Here is a 19,321-nt window from a genome sequence, read left to right as displayed (position 1 = left end):
AGTCACAGCAAAGGAAGCAAGCAGGAGAATAGTCAAAAGTTCTGTTTAAGAAGTCAGTAGCCTAGAGGCGTAAGCAGGGGTCAGAACCAGGAAAGCAATAAAGAATCAAGAACACCAGGACTTCCATGAGAATAGCAAAGCACCTGACTGGTTTAAAGTGAAGGTAAAGTTATGCTCTTATAAAGACAACCTAGCATTTATCAATGTCTACTTAAAGTAGTCGCTAGGTTATTTTTGCGATTACAGATATAATTTACATAAAATTTCTTTATGTCGAAATCCCTACTGTTCAGCTCCCAAATCCTCCCAAGCCCTACTTCCGTCTTCTTCAACTAGTGACTATCTTCAGCGGTCCCACCCGCTCTCCACGCCTCTCTAATGCGCGTTCACGAATCGGAATTCCAATGCGCATGCAGTATTCACCAAGGCTTATTGTCACTGCAAATGCGATATTCGGCAATCAGTATTTTCTTCTGCGCATGCGCTACTTGTCGTTGACACATAGGGTATATTTATTAATGTGCAAGCAGACATAATACGATATAGCGTATCATGTCCGCTGCAATGTCGCCCCCTGCATATTTGTGGCCAATCGGCCTCTAGCAGGGGGTGTCAATCAACCCGATCGTATTCGATCGGGTGGATTTCTGTCCGCGGCCTCAGAGCAGGCGGACAAGTTATGGAGCAGCGGTCTTTAGCTTGATAAATCGACCCCATAGTATGGAATTAATACACTTGTGCAAAACATGAGTGCATGTGCATCTCTATGTTTAGAAAAAGTAAATAGCGCATGCGCAGATGAATAAAGGGGCGGAAGACGTCGAGTGACGGATGCCTAAAGGCCAGAATTTCAATTGGCCTAAAAGAAAACGTGATCGAGGGAGAATTTTTTTTTGTTTATATGGGTTGCATTTAGTAACGTTACGAATTGACTTTCTAAAGGTAATAACTTTATACATAATATAATATATAGAAACTGATGACTGAAACTTATACTTATTTTTCACACATAATGCTATAGTTAATAGAGTTTGATCTAACTTTACCATCACTTTAAGCAGCTGTCTTTTAACACCTGCACCATAGGTCTTGGCACCAAAACACCTACAGGGTCACTCCTGATGTCCAGTTTACAAATAGCACCACTCTCAGCACAGGGAACACAGCCAGCTTTACAAATAGAGGGCTAAACTACAAGGGAAGCAGTAGTTTGTGCTCCCGCTTGTTTGTTAACTCTGCTTGACTTTGACTTTTTGCGTGCGTCATGGTAGGAAGCGTATTACAAGTTGAAAGTAGAAAACGTTAGTTTGTGTGCTAACCCGGTGTGTGCAAAAAGCAGAATTTAGAATATCACGACCGCATTAGAGTATTCCCCTACAGATCTCAATGGAGCACGAAAAGTGGGAGGAAAAAAATCTAACACTCAACAAGTCTTGCAAACCCATTCGCATTTTTTCAAGTGCGCTAACCCAAGATGAAATGTTAATATTTCACATTCCAATGTTCTTTACATAAAATATGTTCTATTTATTCATAAATATATATATATATATATATATATATATATATATATAATTTTGATGTGTTTTGTGCAACGTTTTAGTCAAGCGTAACAGTTAACCAAAGATCTGAAGTCGTGCTATCTGAAGTCGTTAGCAACAGCGTTAACCATGGAGGACATGAAACCCAAAATGTTATATTCATGATTCAGATAGAGCATATAATTTTAAACAATTTTCCAATTTACTTCTATTATCAAATTTGCTTCATTCTCTTGGAATGCTTTGTTGAAGGAGCAGCAATGCACTACTAAACACTTTGGGGCCGAATTATCAAGCTCCGAATGGTTCGCTGGAAACAGAAGTTATGAAGCAGCGGTCTAAAGACCGTTGCTCCATAACTTGTCCGCCTGCTCTGATTCAGAGGACAGAAATCAACCCGATCAAATACAATCAGGTTCTGCAGGGGGCGGTATTGCACAGGCAGTTCTGGTGAACTTCTTGTTCAATAATAAATGCTGACAGCGTATGCTGTCGGCATTTATCGATGTGCAGCGGACATGATACGCTACATTGTATCATGTCTGCTCGAACTTTGATAAATATGCCCCTTTGAATGAGCCAATGACAAGAGGCAAATATAGCTCCCAGTAATGTATTGCTGCTCCTGGTGCTATTCAACAAATGAAAAAGAACAAAGCAAATTAGATAAAAGAAATTAGAAAATTGCATAATCTGAATCATGAAAGTTTAATTTTGACTTTACTGCCCCTTTAATTCATTATTTATATAGTATATTTCAGCAATTAAGCGTGGTATTGCAAAAGTTGCACTATTTTGCAGTCCAGAGAAATGCCACTTGAAAAGTCTTTTGAATATGTTTTTTTCTCATCTCATTTACCGTGGACAGTAAGGGATAGATATAAATGAGCTGTAACTGTGTACAAAGAATGTACGACTGTCAGGGTTTTGAATTTTCAGTCCACAGTTCCCACAAAGTTAGGAATTTGGCTGTAAACAGAAAAAAAAAATCTGTATTCAGGGATGACTGTTCAAAGAACAAGGATCAACTGTCAAGCAAAGGACACACAAACCACTTCACAATAAGCTACACTAAAGGTAAGTTATTTTTCTGTGTTTTATATTTTTTTTTCTTGATTTTTGTATAGAACCTTTCTAACTTTTTTTTTTTATTATTTAAATCTAACTTGTTTAAGCCACCCTTAACTGTGTATTTCATTATTTAATTACAAACCTAATTTAATTTTAATGTAATAAAATAAATATATCATTTTCTTTTTAAATTATGACAAAACATGTAACAGAATACATGTAAGTTAATCAATAAATGCATTTTTTGGTTTTAGTCATGTGTAAGAAAGCTTTATTATTTTTTTTACACATGCTACAATTATACTAATAAAAACTGATGTTTAAAACAACTACACCTTTATCTTCTTCCACACCCCCTGCAGTACTTATGACTCCTATAGATATGCAAAAATGCTAGTGGTGACCCAAAATATGTTAATAACTCTGGACATGTATCACATCTCTACTTGATATAATTTATTGTTAGCTTTAGACTGATAAGCTTGTCTTCCTTTACAAATAGAAATTAATAGGACACCAAATTTTTATTTTCAAATAATATATTTATTATAAAACATAAAATAAAAAAAATTATGTTATCTTCGCATTCATTGATTTAAAAATATATTATCAAAAGAAAATTGACATCATTGATTCATATTTTATTCTTATTGCTGCCAAAATTAAGAAATATTCCATCTTCTCTCGTGATAAAAGTGGAGTAAATTCAATGTTCTCCACAGTGGTTTTGGAGAACTTTCGTGGTTGTATTTGTAGGAGAATTTTAGGTTCTCTTAAGGTGCAAAATAATGATAAATCTGAATTTTGGCAATTAGTAAGGCAAATTTGTAAAAATACGACCAAAAAAAGGCTTTTTTGTGCTTTCTTTGGCGCACATGTGAACCTAGGCACGAGAGAATAGAGTTGGAGAATTTAGCGGTCGTATTTGCTTATTTCTTTGGCGTATTTTGCTTTGATAAATAGGAGAACAATTCCAACAGCATATTTATAGGCGTAAATGTGGGAAAATTACAATGATAAATGGAGCCCTTAGAGCTAGCGCCACTTAGTGGTGTCTCATCGGGCCCAATACACACTCCAATAGAGGTGGTTCTCAAAACCGCCTCCATGATGGAGCTAGATCCACAGCCAATCAGCATCAGCGCTGCTGGGGAGGCATGCTTGCTGGGCTTGGCTGAGTCATGACGTCAGAATACTCGTTGCGCGGCGTCAGGCCGGAAAACATAGTACAAGCAGGAGGGAGCTGCTTCCAGTGGGTGCCTAGACTGCACTGTACTGTGACTGTGTATGACGAGAGAGTAGCTAGGAGTGGTGGAGCCACAGCCACGTTTGTCACTGTCAGGACAGTAAGTGAGGAGGAGTATCCTTCAGTTGCTCTCTTCTTTCCAAGAGGGCCAGGACACGTAGTGACAGACTACAGTACAAGTTTCCATAGCAGACTCTAAATACCCAATAGGGGTAAAAGAACATTGCTCATCCTGGGCTTAATTTTGATGTGGTCTGTCCGACTGCCCAGAAGTGGAACCAAGGGCTTTTGAAGTTTAGGTGAGTAGTGATCATGGCGGTAGATTAATTCCCCTGCACTCACAAGTGTATCACCTCTACTGGAAGCGGCAGCTGTTTGAGGGGGAGGTGGCACTTTTTACACACATATCCATGTATTTTTTAAGCCAGAGCTGCTAATTTATTTTTTAAAAAAGATTCCCCTTGCATTTTTTTAGCTGGCATCCGTAGATTTTTAACCCTCCTCTTTGAGCTGCAGTGCATCTGTTTTGAATACATACGTGCAGCATTTTGGAGGAGGCATATTGTTGGGTCAGACCAGGATAAACAATACTAACAGCAGCATGTAGACACCTCTCTGCATAACAGGAATGTGTGCAGTACAGCCAGAAGTGTCATGATCGGCAACAATCTCCCTGCACTTTACAAAGGAACTCTTCTGGGACTGATATAAATGTTTTTGTGTCATATGTACTACAAGTCTCTCTTTGGTATGTGAATTGATCCCTAAGTCTCTTTTTGGTATGTGAATTGATCCCTGCATTCAAATCCTGCCAAATTTCTCTGTTTTTTGTGTCATATGTACTACAAGTCTCTCTTTGGTATGTGAATTGATCCCTGCATTCAAATACTGCCAAATGTCCCTGTTTTTGTGTCATATGTATTGCAAGCCTCTCTTTTTGCATTTGTCGGTATAATTAATTATGTATTTACCCTGCTGATATCTTGCCTTTATTTATGTGATGTTCAAACCTTGCAAATACTTGTTTTAATTCCTAAATTTATAATTTCACTCTTTGGTATGTGAATTGATCCCTGCATTCAAATACTGCCAAATGTCCCTGTTTTTGTGTCATATGTATTGCAAGCAGGGCCGCCACTAGAAATTTTGGGGCCCCTGACTCAACCATTGATCAGGGCCCCCCTCCTTTGACATGTGCAATTTTTGACCAAGTGACTAAAACGTATATGCACTTTATTCTTAATTGTCTATTTAAACTTGGAAATGTTGTAAAGGTAGTAACATACACACACACAGACACACTCATACACTGAAACACACAAACACACTCACACATAAGGATTCACATATAGACACTCTAGCAGACACGCAAAGAAACACACTCAGACACAGAAACCCAAACAGACACTTAGCACTTGTTTACATTGACCTGACAAGTAATGAGGTAAACTACAGTTTTGTAAAAAAAGGAGATTTAGAAAACAAAATATGGAGTTCTGATTATCTTTTTGTAAAGGAAGATGACAACTAAATTATGACAACAGCATGCAGTGGCTGAAAGGAAGGGCCCTGAACTGTCTAAACAATAATTTAAATGTTAAATGGTGGAGTGGTTACTTCCGGAAAGGTCTTGTTAGTCTCAAAGTCTGTAGAAAGATGTGAATAATTTGTAGTAAGGTGAAAATGTCCTAAAAAGGAACAGACAATGGACACACACACACAAACTTGCACATACATCCAAGGAAACATCGACAGAGACAGCCTCATAAAACACACAAAGACATATACACACATACACACACAGAGACACCCACAGAAAACACACAAAGACATACACACACAGAGAGACAACCACATGAAAAACACAGAAAGACATACATACACACACCCTCACTGAGACATCCACAGAAAACACACAGACATACACACACCCTCACAGAGACACCCACTGAAAACACAGACATACATACATACATACACACAAACACCCTCACAGAAACACCCATAGAAAAAGCTCAAAGACATATGCACACACCCTCACAGACATCCACAGAAAATGCACAAAGACATACACACCCACCCTCACAGAGAGACCCACAGATAAAAAACACATACACATAGAGACACAAATCAAAGCACAAAAGCACAAAGACATAAACACATACACCCACAGAAACACTCACAGGAGGAAACATTTATGCACCTTGCATCCCCTAAATACACAGTGTGACATGCATGATAAAAAAAATGCAGAAATTAAGAGATCACTTTTTAAAAAATCATATTTGTAAATGTGCAAACAAAAATAATTCTGTGAATTCAAAATTGTACATTAATGAGCTGGGTAGATGGCTAGATGAAGAAAAGTACCTTTAAAAGGTTGACATATGTTTTTTTTTTTTCCCATTTTCCCCAACCAAGAGCACCACTTCAAATATAGTGTACAAATTTTCCCATCTGTCAGCTGTACTTATGGATTTTGAAAATGCTGTACTCTATATGGTCTTGGTGGGACCATAAGCTGTGGCACTCATACCATTATATCTGGTTAAATGCAGGATTTAGGCTTGTTGGTATGTATTTCAAAACTAAGTCAGCTGTAGTGTAAACTGAACAACTTTAAGTTAACCTGTCTCATTTCAAACACTGAGCAATCTTAGTCTGAGAGTATAAAATTTTATGCAGATGTAAAAATCTTAGATAAAATGCCTCCTTGCATAAAGGGGCAGTAAACTGGAATGTAATATATATATATATATATATAAAATGCATATCTGCCAAAAGGGCATCTACCATTTGTGTATTGAGGAGGAAACATTTCTGCATGGTTTTAAATATAGAATTTCTACAGCATTGTCAAATAATCATAAATACACTGCTGCTAAAAAAATGTGTTTTTATGGACCCCTAGCCCCACCATACAACTACTACCACACTGAAGTTACAATCCAAAATTGCACAAAGAAATAAAAAACATTTGCTAAGTAAGTCCTACCTCCCCTTCAAATGAAAGTGATCTGCCGTCTGACTCAGACACACACTGTACAAAGTGCCAAGTCTGTCTCACACTGAGCATAGTGGTTTAGTGCACACTAACGGCTAGATTTGGAGTTTTGTCGGTAACGACCCGAAAAACTAACGCCGGCTTTTTTCTGGCCGCACCATAAAAATAACTCTGGTATTGAGAGTCCATATAATGTCAGCGTTAGGCTCCAAAAAAGGAGCGTAGAGCATTTTTAACGCAGCTTCAACTCTCGATACCAGAGTTGCTTACGCAAGCGGCCAGCCTCAAAAACGTGCTCGTGCACGATTCCCCCATAGGAAACAATGGGGCTGTTTGAGCTGAAAAAAAACCTAACACCTGCAAAAAAGCTGCGTTCAGCTCCTAACGCAGCCCCATTGTTTGCTATGGGGAAACACTTCTACGTCTGCACCTAACACCCTAACATGTACCCCGAGTCTAAACACCCCTAACCTTACACTTATTAACCCCTATTCTGCCGCCCCCGCTATCGCTGACACCTGCATATTATTTTTAACCCCTAATCTGCCGCTCCGTAAACCGCCGCTACTTACATTATCCCTATGTACCCCTAATCTGCTGCCCTAACATCACCGACCCCTATATTATATTTATTAACCCCTAATCTGCCCCCCACAACGTCGCCTCCACCTGCCTACACTTATTAACCCCTAATCTGCCGACCGGACCTGAGCGCTACTATAATAAAGTTATTAACCCCTAATCCGCCTCACTAACCCTATCATAAATAGTATTAACCCCTAATCTGCCCTCCCTAACATCGCCGACACCTAACTTCAATTATTAACCCCTAATCTGCCGACCGGAGCTCACCGCTATTCTAATAAATGGATTAACCCCTAAAGCTAAGTCTAACCCTAACACTAACACCCCCCTAAATTAAATATAATTTAAATCTAACGAAATTAATTATCTCTTATTAAATAAATTATTCCTATTTAAAGCTAAATACTTACCTGTAAAATAAATCCTAATATAGCTACAATATAAATTATAATTATATTATAGCTATTTTAGGATTAATATTTATTTTACAGGTAACTTTGTATTTATTTTAACCAGGTACAATAGCTATTAAATAGTTAAGAACTATTTAATAGCTAAAATAGTTAAAATAATTACAAATTTACCTGTAAAAGAAATCCTAACCTAAGTTAAAATTAAACCTAACACTATACTATCAATAAATTAATTAAATAAACTACCTACAATTACCTACAATTAACCTAACACTACACTATCAATAAATTAATTAAATACAATTGCTACAAATAAATACAATTAAATAAACTTGCTAAAGTACAAAAAATAAAAAAGAACTAAGTTACAAAAAATAAAAAAATATTTACAAACATAAGAAAAATATTACAACAATTTTAAACTAATTACACCTACTCTAAGCCCCCTAATAAAATAACAAAAAACCCCAAAATAAAAAAATGCCCTACCCTATTCTAAATAACTAAAGTTCAAAGCTCTTTTACCTTACCAGCCCTGAACAGGGCCCTTTGCGGGGCATGCCCCAAGAAGTTCAGCTCTTTTGCCTGTAAAAGAAAAAATACAATACCCAAGCCCCCCAACATTACAACCCACCACCCACATACCCCTAATCTAACCCAAACCCCCCTTAAATAAACCTAACACTAAGCCCCTGAAGATCTTCCTACCTTATCTTCACCATACCAGGTTCACCGATCCGTCCTGAAGAGCTCCTCCGATGTCCTGATCCAAGCCCAAGCGGGGGGCTGAAGAGGTCCATGATCCGGCTGAAGTCTTCATCCAAGCGGGAGCTGAAGAGGTCCATGATCCGGATGAAGTCTTCTATCAACGGCATCTTCAATCTTCTTTCTTCCGGATCCATCTTGCAAACCTCCAACGCGGAACATCCTGCTGGGCCGACGGACTAAAGACGAATGACGGTTCCTTTAAGGGACGTCATCCAAGATGGCGTCCCTCGAATTCCGATTGGCTGATAGGATTCTATCAGCCAATCGGAATTAAGTTAGGAATATTCTGATTGGCTGATGGAATCAGCCAATCAGATTCAAGTTCAATCCGATTGGCTGATTCAATCAGCCAATCAGATTGAGCTCGCAATCTATTGGCTGTTCCGATCAGCAAATAGAATGCGAGCTCAATCTGATTGGCTGATTGGATCAGCCAATCGGATTGAACTTGATTCTGATTGGCTGATTCCATCAGCCAATCAGAATATTCCTACCTTAATTCCGATTGGCTGATAGAATCCTATCAGCCAATCGGAATTCGAGGGACGCCATCTTGGATGACGTCCCTTAAAGGAACCGTCATTCGTCTTTAGTCCGTCGGCCCAGCAGGATGTTCCACGTCGGAGGTCTGCAAGATGGATCCGGAAGAAAGAAGATTGAAGATGCCGTTGATAGAAGACTTCATCCGGATCATGGACCTCTTCAGCTCCCGCTTGGATGAAGACTTCAGCCGGATCATGGACCTCTTCAGCCCCCCGCTTGGGCTTGGATCAGGACATCGGAGGAGCTCTTCAGGACGGATCGGTGAACCTGGTATGGTGAAGATAAGGTAGGAAGATCTTCAGGGGCTTAGTGTTAGGTTTATTTAAGGGGGGTTTGGGTTAGATTAGGGGTATGTGGGTGGTGGGTTGTAATGTTGGGGGCTTGGGTATTGTATTTTTTCTTTTACAGGCAAAAGAGCTGAACTTCTTGGGGCATGCCCCGCAAAGGGCCCTGTTCAGGGCTGGTAAGGTAAAAGAGCTTTGAACTTTAGTTATTTAGAATAGGGTAGGGCATTTTTTTATTTTGGGGGGCTTTGTTATTTTATTAGGGGGCTTAGAGTAGGTGTAATTAGTTTAAAATTGTTGTAATATTTTTCTTATGTTTGTAAATATTTTTTTATTTTTTGTAACTTAGTTCTTTTTTATTTTTTGTACTTTAGCAAGTTTATTTAATTGTATTTATTTGTAGCAATTGTATTTAATTAATTTATTGATAGTGTAGTGTTAGGTTAATTGTAGGTAATTGTAGGTAGTTTATTTAATTAATTTATTGATAGTATAGTGTTAGGTTTAATTTTAACTTAGGTTAGGATTTCTTTTACAGGTAAATTTGTAATTATTTTAACTATTTTAGCTATTAAATAGTTCTTAACTATTTAATAGCTATTGTACCTGGTTAAAATAAATACAAAGTTACCTGTAAAATAAATATTAATCCTAAAATAGCTATAATATAATTATAATTTATATTGTAGCTATATTAGGATTTATTTTACAGGTAAGTATTTAGCTTTAAATAGGAATAATTTATTTAATAAGAGATAATTAATTTCGTTAGATTTAAATTATATTTAACTTAGGGGGGTGTTAGTGTTAGGGTTAGACTTAGCTTTAGGGGTTAATCCATTTATTAGAATAGCGGTGAGCTCCGGTCGGCAGATTAGGGGTTAATAATTGAAGTTAGGTGTCGGCGATGTTAGGGAGGGCAGATTAGGGGTTAATACTATTTATTATAGGGTTAGTGAGGCGGATTAGGGGTTAATAACTTTATTATAGTAGCGCTCAGGTCAGCTCGGCAGATTAGGGGTTAATAAGTGTAGGCAGGTGGAGGCGACGTTGAGGGGGGCAGATTAGGGGTTAATAAATATAATATAGGGGTCGGCGGTGTTAGGGGCAGCAGATTAGGTGTACATAAGGATAACGTAGGTGGCGGTCGGCAGATTAGGGGTTAAAAAATTTATTTGAGTGTCGGCGATGTGGGGGGACCTCGGTTTAGGGGTACATAGGTAGTTTATGGGTGTTAGTGTACTTTAGAGTACAGTAGTTAAGAGCTTTAGAAACCGGCGTTAGCCCAGAAAGCTCTTAACTACTGACTTTTTTCCTGCGGCTGGAGTTTTGTCGTTAGATGTCTAACGCTCACTTCAGACACGACTCTAAATACCGGAGTTAGAAAGATCCCATTGAAAAGATAGGATACGCAATTGACGTAAGGGGATCTGCGGTATGGAAAAGTCGCGGCTGAAAAGTGAGCGTTAGACCCTATTTTGAGTGACTCCAAATACCGGCGGTAGCCTAAAACCAGCGTTAGGAGCCTCTAACGCTGGTTTTCACGGCTAACGCCAAACTCTAAATCTAGGCCTATGAAATCCTCTCAAATGCTAATACTTTACTCCTTGTAATAACATTTCCCATGCTCAATTAGCACTCTGCTGTAGTATCTGGCTGGCTATTTGGTGGCTGCCCCCCTGGCTCATTGGGCCCCTGACAGGAGTCACCCCTGTCACCCCCTGATGGCGGCCCTGATTGCAAGCCTCTCTTTTTGCATTTGTCTGTATAATTAATTATGTATTTACCCTGCTGATATCTTGCCTTTATTTATGTGATGTTCAAACTTTGCAAATACTTGTTTTAATTCCTAAATTTATAATTTCACTAATGGTTTAACCACAGCCCCCCCCCCCCCAATTCTATTGTCTGTTATTTTTAATTCTTATCTCACCCTGAATCAAATTTTTCCCAATTGGCCTTTGACTGTCTTTGATCAGGTCATTATCTAATTTATTGCATTCAGCTGAATACTGGGGCCTATAAATTTAACACTGCTAAGGGAAGCAATGCAGGTTTAGCAATGCAGGCTTTGATAGCAGTATTGTAAGATCATCTGTTCACATCTCTTAAGTGAACATTTATAAGTGAGGCACAAATAATTATACACGAATTCAACAAGGAGTGGACAAGGGATAAGGCAAGTGCTATTTTTATACTAAGTTGTATACACTGTTTGACTATTTTGCAAAAATGCTAAATATCTTTATATTCCTTTTTACCACCTTTTGTCTGTTTAACAAACTACTTTACTCAATTACTCAATTACTCCTTACCCCTCACCACCTGCACTGCTCATTAGCCCATCTCTCTTAACCTTACCTTACTTTTGTATTCATGAACTTCACACATTCCTAAAGACTCTCTCTCCCCCTTGCAACTCATCACAAAAACTCACTACTGCAAAACCGCATCTCATTTTATGTCACTCTCCCTCTTGCTCATACTAGCTGCTGGCGACATCTCCCCCAATCCTGGTCCCCCACAACTTCCTTGCCCTGCACACCCATGTGTGCCCTTCAATAGACTTCAAAACCAAACTCTGGTAACCTTAATCTTATTCCTCTTGCATCTAGAGCCACCACCCCCTTCACTTTTGCACTATGGACCTCTCGCTCTGTTTGCAACAAACTCACTTCTATCCATGACCTCTTTATCTCCCACTCTCTCAATCTTCTGGCTCTCACAGAAACCCAGCTCTCTCCTTCAGACACTGCTTGCTCTGCTGCACTGTCACATGGGGGTCTCCACTTCAGCCACACTACTAGATCTGACAATAGACAAGGAGGTGGTGTTGGTATTTTACTTTCCTCTAGTTGCACTTTTCAACAAATACAGCCCTTCTCTTCCCTCACATTTTCTTAATTTGAAACACACATGATTCGCTTATTCTCTCCCCTCTCTATACGCGTTGCAGTCATATATCGCCCCCTGGTTACGCAACTCTTTTTCTAGATCACATTTGCGCCTGGTTACCTTACTTCCTTTCCTCGGATACCCCTGCCCTCATTCTCGGTGACTTCAACCTCCCTGTTGATAATCTCACTGCCTCCTCTGTAAAACAACTTCTGCAACTCACTTTCTCTTTCGGCCGGTCACAATGGACTGACTCTCCCACTCACAAAGATGGTCACTCCATTGATCTGATTTTCAGTTATCGATGCACTATCTCAAACTTCACAAACTTCCCTTTCCCTCTTTCTGACCACCTCCTCCTTGCTTGTACCATCACCTCCCTCCCTACAACTCTCCCCCCTTCTACTCCTCACACTAAACTTCACAGAAGAATCAAGTCATTAGATCAGCAACAGCTTGCTAGCTCTCTCCAACCTCTTCTCTCTTCCATCCCCTCTTTTTCCTGTCCTGATGAATCCATCTGCCACTATAACTCCACCCTTACATCGGTCCTTGATAACATGGCCCCACCTACCAAAACTCTGAAAACAAACACTCATCCTCAGCCCTGGTATACTCCTCTGACACAGTAACTACGCAGATGTTCCCGTACTGCTGAGCGACACTGGAGTTCTGCTGACTTTCATCACTATAAGTTCATCTTGAACTCTTACTATTCTGCCCTTAATCTATATAAGCAACACTACTTCTCCACGCATATCTCTACTCTTTCTTCAAACCCAAAACGTCTGTTCTCCACATTCAATACTCTACTCCGTCCACCCCCACCTCCCACCACAACTTTTCTCTCAGCCCATGATTTTGCCAGCTACTTCAACAACAAAATCAACTCCATCAGAAATGAAATCAGCTCTCAGCATACTACTGGTCTCCCTCCCCCCCAAAATCTCACAATCATCCAAAACCCACATAAATTTAGCTCTTTTGCCTCTGTTAGAGGATGAAGTTTCTGCCTTTATACTATCCTCTCACCTCACTACCTGTCCCCTCGACCCCATCCCCTCACAACTACTCCCCTCCCTCTCTTCTACCTTTACCCCTATACCCACACATGTCTTCAACCTCTCCCTCAGCACTGGTATAGTTCCCACATCTCTTAAGCATGCATTAGTCACACCTATCCTCAAAAAACCTTCTCTCGATCCAACCTCCCCATCCAACTACCACCCTATTTCCCTACTACCTCTTGCCTCAAAACTTCTTGAAAAGCTAGTATATGCACGTCTATCCCATTTCCTTACACTAAACTCCCTCCTTGACCCACTGCAATCTGGATTTCACCCCATTCACTCAACAGAGACAGCAATTGTTAAGGTTACCAACTACCTACGTACAGCAAAATCAAAAGGCCACTTCTCTCTACTTATCCTCCTTGATCTGTCTGCAGCCTTTGATACTGTCGACCACCCTCTTTTGCTCCATACCCTCCAATCCTTCGGCATCTGTGACCCAGCTCTCTCTTGGTTCTCTTCCTATCTGTCTAACCATACCTTTAGTGTAGCCTTCTCATGGGCATCCTCTGTCCTGTTGCCTCTTTCTGTTGGGGGTACCACAGGGCTCTGTCCTTGGTCCCCTTCTCATCTCAATCTACACGTCCTCACTAGGTTCCTTAATAAAGTCCTATGGGTTTCATTATCATTTGAATGTTGACAATACTTAAATCTACCTCTCTGCACCAGAAATACCTCCTTCCTTGCTAATCCGTGTCACTAACTGTCTCTCTCATATCTCATCTTGGATGTCCTCTCACTACCTCAAGCTAAATCTCTCCAAAACTGAGTTCCTTATTTTCCCCCCTTCTTCCAAAATCTCCACCCCCCATGTCTCTATAACTGTTGATAACTCCATCATTACCCATCCTCACATGCCCGATGTCTTGGGGTCACACTGGACTCAGATCTTTCTTTCACTGTTCACATTCAGTCCTTGGCTAAAGCCTGCCGCTTCCACCTTAAAAACATCACTAAAATTAGACATTTCCTTACACAAGACACAACAAAGATTTTAATCCACTGTCTCATCCTTTCCCATCTTGACTACTGCAACTTTTTCTCCCTAGCTGCCACCTAGCTCCTTTACAATCCATAATGAATGCCTCTGCCAGGCTCATCTTTCTTGCACGTTGCTCTTCATCTGCCGCACCTCTTTGCCAATCCCTTCACTGGCTTTCTCTTGCCTCCAGGATTAAACACAAAATTCTCACTCTGACACACAAAGCCCTCAATTGCACTGCTCTCCCCTACATCTCAGACCTTGTCTCCAGATACTCTCCCTCCCGTCCCCTTCGCTCCGCTCATGATCTCCTACTCTCCTCCTCTCATTACCTCCTCACATTCCCGTCTTCAAGATTTCTCCAGATTGGCTCCCATCTTATGGAACTCTCTGCCTCGCTCCACAAGAATCTCCCCTAGTTTTAAAAGCTTCAAGTGCTCCCTGAAGACTCTACTATTCAGGGACGCTTACAACCTACACTAACCTTCCTATCTCCACTGCTATCCCCTAAAACCCCATAGCATGTAAGCCTATGAGCCCAGCTGTTTGTAGTTCATCTTCATAAGAGCCGACTACAACAGTGCAACTCTCAGCAGGACCCTCTCTCCCCTGGTGCTGCTCATTTAACTACTATACAGAGAATGCGTTGTGTGTTAAATAAAGGCAAAATGTTTGATGCTGATAAAAGCTTTATTGGTTTTAGAAGTGCAGAATCTATACACATTGCTTATAAAGACTGTGAACATTTACATGATCCAGTAATGAGTCATTGTGCAACCTGCCAATTTAATAGTAAATTTAAGCTAACTCTATTGGGTCCATATATGTGCTTCTCGGGCGTATCATAGCCAGTGCCTCACTAGCCTCTGATCTCACCGCACGTCACTAGTGTATCATAATTGAGAATATTTTATTTAAAATTACCTTTGTTCATCAGCTCTGCAAGTGAAAAAGAAATTGCAATGGCAAAAAGGCTGAATTAGTCTTTATCTAATACATTTCTTGAGGTGCACAAATGATTTACTGGTAATGTTTAAAATTAAATTGAATCCTTGAATACTTTCTAATAATTTGTCTTCATTTTGTCTGAACCGTATTAAATCTATGAAAACTGCACAGGTAAGATAGTGTAAGATATAAGGTACACATATTTTGTTAACAATGTTGTATTCGTGATTTCTTAAGCGCAAATTCATTTATGGTGTATGTATTGCCAGTTAGCAATGTTTTACCACTGCCTTGGATTATGATGTCTAAAGTGTAAATGAAGTGTTTCAATAAGTATTAATTGTGAAAAGTTGATAGAAGTATTTATTTCATATAATGATGATAGTCAATAGGGTCCATACCATGTAGGATATAATTCCCGCCACTAGGAGGAGGCCAAGAACCCACAAAAGAGCTTAAAGGGACACTGAACACAATTTTTTTCTTTCGTGATTCAGATAGAGCATAACATTTTAAGCAACTTTCTAATTTACTCCTATAATCAAATTTTCTTCATTCTCTTGGTATCTTTATTTGAAATGCAAGAATGTAAGTTTAGATGCCGGCCCATTTTTGGTGAACAACCTGGGTTGTCCTTGCTTATTGGTGGATAAATTCATCCACCAATTAAAAAGTGCTGTCCAGAGTCCTGAACGAAAAAAAAAAGCTTAGATGCCTCCTTTTCAAATAAAGATAGCAAGAAAACGAAGACAAATTGATGATAGGAGTAAATTTGAAAGTTGCTTAAAATGGCATGCTCTATCTGAATCACAAAAGAAAAAAATTGGGTTCAGTGTCCCTTTAAATTCCCTCCCACCTCTCCTTAGATTTTGTTCTTGGTCTCCCAGGACAAGGATGAGGATAGAGGTTTTCATTTCCAGCAAGCTGAATGATGCAGGGATATAGGGTATTCCTCAAAAATCCTCTGCTATACTTGTAAAAGCACTGGATGTGCTATCTACTGGACACTGCTGCAGTTTGGTGACTGGTAATCCAGTAGAGGGGTGCTACCTCAGGTAAGCCACTTACCACAGCACAGACACAGCCCGCAGGCTATTAGAAGCCTGCTCTCCCACTGTCAAAATATTTTTCCTAAAACATATATAAATGCCCTACATCCCTTAGGACTCTCTGCCTTGCTCCACAAGAATCTCCCCTAGTTTTAAAAGCTTCAAGTGCTCCCTGAAGACTCTACTATTCAGGGACGCTTACAACCTACACTAACCTTCCTATCTCCACTGCTATCCCCTAAAACCCCATAGCATGTAAGCCTATGAGCCCAGCTGTTTGTAGTTCATCTTCATAAGAGCCGACTAAAACAGTGCAACTCTCAGCAGGACCCTCTCTCCCCTGGTGCTGCTCATTTAACTACTATACAGAGAATGCGTTGTGTGTTAAATAAAGGCAAAATGTTTGATGCTGATAAAAGCTTTATTGGTTTTAGAAGTGCAGAATCTATACACATTGCTTATAAAGACTGTGAACATTTACATGATCCAGTAATGAGTCATTGTGCAACCTGCCAATTTAATAGTAAATTTAAGCTAACTCTATTGGGTCCATATATGTGCTTCTCGGGCGTATCATAGCCAGTGCCTCACTAGCCTCTGATCTCACCACACGTCACTAGTGTATCATAATTGAGAATATTTTATTTAAAATGACCTTTGTTCATCAGCTCTGCAAGTGAAAAAGAAATTGCAATGGCAAAAAGGCTGAATTAGTCTTTATCTAATACATTTCTTGAGGTGCACAAATGATTTACTGGTAATGTTTAAAATTAAATTGAATCCTTGAATACTTTCTAATAATTTGTCTTCATTTTGTCTGAACCGTATTAAATCTATGAAAACTGCACAGGTAAGATAGTGTAAGATATAAGGTACACATATTTTGTTAACAATGTTGTATTCGTGATTTCTTAAGCGCAAATTCACTGACCCCTTATGGACCGTTTAAGAAAACCACTGCTCTGTGCAATCAGCGGTTCCCTCACTAGCCTATGCACAATATATGGAATATTTTTGGGGCATGTCTTTATGTTTATTCACTAAAACTTTAATAAGGGCTTTTTAACTGTTTATAGCCTCGCTGAGGTATTGGCACTGTTCCAAGCAGTAGCCCTGCTCCCTTACCTTTGCTGTATTTTTCTCCTCACGCCGGAGCTGCAGCTGGGAAGGAAAAGCCCTTCAAAGCATCTGTCTGCCTTTTTCTGCTCAAATCAGCCTCAATTTATGCTCCTGTCACTGGAGGGGCGTAGGTACCCAGGGGGTCACTTGGTGCATTTTGTCAATCTGTTTATGATATGGCCTATATAATACCTTACCCTTCATGAACTTTGAAGGTGTCAGGGGTGTAAATTGGCAAGTGTCTAAAGACCGCTGCTCCATAACCTGTCCGCCTGCTCTGAGGCGGCGAACAGAAATCAACCCGATCGAATATGATTGGGTTAATTGACACCCCCTGCTAGTGGCAAATCTGCAGGGGGCGGTATTGCACCAGCAGTTCACAAGAACTGCTGGTTCAATGATAAATGCCGACAGCATATGCTCTTCTGCTGAGGAACATGACCAACGGCTTAAATGCGTACCACACTGAATCCAAATTTGTTCTTTCATGATTCAGATAGCGCATGCAATTTTAAGCAACTTTCTAATTTACTCCTATTATCAATTTTTCTTCGCTCTCTTGCTATTTTTATTTGAAAAAGAAGGCATCTAAGCTTTTTTTGGTTCTGTACTCTGGACAGCAATTTTTTATTGGTGGATAAATGTATCCACCAATCGGCAAGGACAACCCAGGTTGTTCAGCAAAAATGGGCTGGCATCTAAACTTACATTCTTGCATTTCAAATAAAGATACCAAGAGAATGAAGAAAATCTGATAATAGGAGTAAATTAAAAAGTTGCTTAAAATGTAATGCTTTTTCTGAATCACGAAAGAAAAAATTTAGGTTCAGTGTCCCTTTAACCCAACTAAATGTTGCTTCAGGGTCTCCGAGATGCCATATGTAGGCTACTTTCTCACAGATAAAGGTGTCAAGACTAACCCAGACAAAACTAAGTCCATACACAAAATGCCTGCACCAGAAGAGAAACATGGACTATAAGTTTATACATTAATAATTTGACCCCTCTCAGTGTATGTGTGTTGATCATAATCTGTTATACTTGCAAATTTTGCACATAGTGAAACCCAAAGAATCTGTCCCCACTGAAACTATGTCAAACATTCTGGAAGAGGGTCATACTGATACCTCTCCCTGTACATTTTTGTGTCAGTTTTGCAAGTCTATTCCAGTGTCCCAGGTCAGTCAACTTTGCAATAGTTGTGTACCATTGCTGCTTGTGAATCAGCTGCATCCCTCTACTTTCTCTAAGGAATTATATCCTGTTCATCTATATATTACTCAGGGAGCCTCTACTGACTTTTCTCCTAGGTTTAAAGATAATTTACACAGGTCTATGGCAGAATATTTAGCAGCTATCTTCAAAATAAGTAAGCGTAAACCAAATCTGATGATTTCCCTCACTCTCTTGATATGAACATGCAAACTCCTTACCCTCAATCTCAAATTCTTGTCCTGCTTCAGATCTCTGACTCTGAGATGGGGAAGTGTCATCTGGTGAACAGGACCCTGTCCCTGACCCTGAATTTGACAATGCTTTCAGATTTAAAGTAGAGCATTTCTGCACCTTGTTGCATGAGGTACTGAGAACTCTGGGTATTTCTGAGGAAAAAACTTGCTGAAAATAAACCTGTAAATCAGTTAAATGTTGTTTTCAAAGCTCCTCCTAAGATTCCAGAGGTGTTTCAGGTTCCAGATTTGGTCTCTGACTATATAACTAAAGAATAGGAACAAATGGTATTCCATTTGCTCCTTCTTACAGGTTTAAAAGAATGTACCCATTTCCAGAGCAGAACGTGGGATT

At 39.6% G+C, this 19,321-nt stretch overlaps 1 protein-coding gene across 2 annotated transcripts in view; it reads left to right on the top strand.

Annotated features, from left to right (window-relative positions):
* The first annotated feature begins 2,521 nt into the window (after positions 1 to 2,521).
* LOC128654295 (retinol dehydrogenase 16) overlaps positions 2,522 to 19,321 on the top strand; it is a 75,190-nt gene continuing 58,390 nt past the window's right edge. The window contains exon 1 of one of the 2 annotated variants that reach the window (XM_053708151.1): positions 2,522 to 2,618. The gene's annotated coding sequence lies outside the window, so the exon portion shown is untranslated. Of the gene's footprint in view, positions 2,619 to 4,045; positions 4,158 to 19,321 lie in introns of those variants that run through there. The other variant, XM_053708152.1, reaches the window with a different exon arrangement.

The sequence above is a fragment of the Bombina bombina genome, chromosome 3 (assembly GCF_027579735.1).
Source record: "Bombina bombina isolate aBomBom1 chromosome 3, aBomBom1.pri, whole genome shotgun sequence".
Taxonomy (NCBI): domain Eukaryota; kingdom Metazoa; phylum Chordata; class Amphibia; order Anura; family Bombinatoridae; genus Bombina; species Bombina bombina.
This window is presented reverse-complemented; position numbering and strand designations above follow the sequence as displayed.